Raw genomic sequence first — 1,983 nt, 5'->3', positions numbered from 1 at the left:
CTGTATCCCACTTTGAAATGTGGCATCTCGGTCTTAAATGCTAACAAGTGGCCATCTAAGATGCATCAATTGGTCTCAACCCACCTGGATCAAAGGAGAATGAAGAACACCAAGGTCACACGATAACTATGAGCCCAAGAGACAGAAAAGGCCACATGAACCAGAGACTTACATCATCCTGAGACCAGAAGAACTAGATGGTGCCCAGCCACAACCGAAGACTGCCCTGACAGGGAGCACAACAGAGAACCCCTGAGGGAGCAGGAGAGATCAGTGGGATGCAGACCCCAAATTCTCATAAAAAGACCATACTTAATGGTCTGACTGAGACTAGAGGAATCCCGGCGGTCATGGTCCCCAAACCTTCTGTTGTCCCAGGACAGGAACCATTCCCGAAGACAACTCATCAGACATGGAAGGGACTGGACAATGGGTTGGAGAGAGATGCTGATGAAGAGTGAGCTACTTGTATCAGGTGGACACTTGAGACTGTGTTGACATCTTCTGTCTGGAGGGGAGATGGGAGGGTAGAGAGGGTTAGAAACTAGCAAAATTGTCAGGAAAGGAGAGACTGGAAGGAGGGAGCGGGCTGACTCATTAGGGAGAGAGTAAGTGGGAGTATGGAGTAAGGTGTATATAAGCTTATATGTGACAGACTGACTTGATTTGTAAACTTTCACTTAAAGCACAATAAAAATTATTAAAAGAAAAAAATATCACACGCAAGCAAAATTTTGCCTAAGATCATTCAAAAACGGCTTAAGCAGTAATACATGGAACTGCCAGAAATTCAGGCCGGTTTCAGAAGAGGACGTAGAACCAGGGATATCATTGCTGATGTCAGATGGATTCTGGCTGAAAGCAGAGAATATCGGAAGGATGTTTACCTGTGTTTTTTTGACTATGCAAAGGCATTAGATTGTGTGGATTGTAATAAACTATGGATAACACTCGAAGAATGGGAATTCCAGAGCACTTAATTGTGCTCATGAGGAACTTTTACATAGATCAAGAGGCAGTTGTTTGGACAGAACAAGGGGATACTGATTCGTTTAAAGTCAGGAAAGGTGTGTGTCAGGGTTGTGTTCTTTCACCATACCTATTCAATCTGTATGCTGAACAAATAATCTGAGAAGCTGGACTATATGAAGAAGAATGGGGCATCAGGACTGGAGGAAGACTCATTAACAACCTGCGTTATGCAGATGACACAACCTTGCTCCCTGAAAGTGAAGAGAACTTGAAGTACTTGCTAATGAAGATCAAAGACCACAGCCTTCAGTGTGGATTACACCTCAACATAAAGAAAACAAAAATCCTCACAACTGGACCAATGAGCAACATCATGATAAACAGAGAAAAGATTGAAGTTGTCAAGGATTTCATTTTACTTGGATCCACAATCAACAGACGTGGAAGCAGCAGTCAAGAAATCAAAAGATGCATTGCATTGGGCAAGTCTGCTGCAAAGGACCTCTTCAAAGTGTTGAAGAGCAAAGACTTCGCTCTGAAGACTAAGGTGCCCCTGACCCAAGCCATGGTATTTTTAATCACATCATATGCATGTGAAAGCTGGACAATGAGTAAGGAAGACCGAAGAAGAGTTGACGTCTTTGAATCGTGGGTTTGGTGAAGAATATTGAATATACCATGTACTGTCAAAAGAACAAACAAATCTGTCTTGGAAGAAGTGCGACCAGAATGCTCCTTAGAGGCAAGGATGGTGAGACTGCGTCTTACATGCTTTGGACATGTTGTCAGGAGGCATGAGTCCCTGGAGAAGGACATCATGCTTGGCAGAGTACAGGGTCAGCGGAAAAGAGGAAGACCCTCAACGAGGTGGATTGACACAGTGGCTGCAACAATGAGCTCAGGCATAACAACAATTGTAAGGATGTCTCAGGACCACGCAGTGTTTCATTCTGTTGTGCATAGGGTCGCTATGAGTTGGTACCGACACGGCGGCACCTAACAACAATCTCT

Source organism: Loxodonta africana, chromosome 15 (genome assembly GCF_030014295.1).
Source record: "Loxodonta africana isolate mLoxAfr1 chromosome 15, mLoxAfr1.hap2, whole genome shotgun sequence".
NCBI classification, from domain to species: domain Eukaryota; kingdom Metazoa; phylum Chordata; class Mammalia; order Proboscidea; family Elephantidae; genus Loxodonta; species Loxodonta africana.
The sequence above is the reverse complement of the archived record's forward strand: the minus strand, read 5'-3'. Positions refer to the sequence as shown.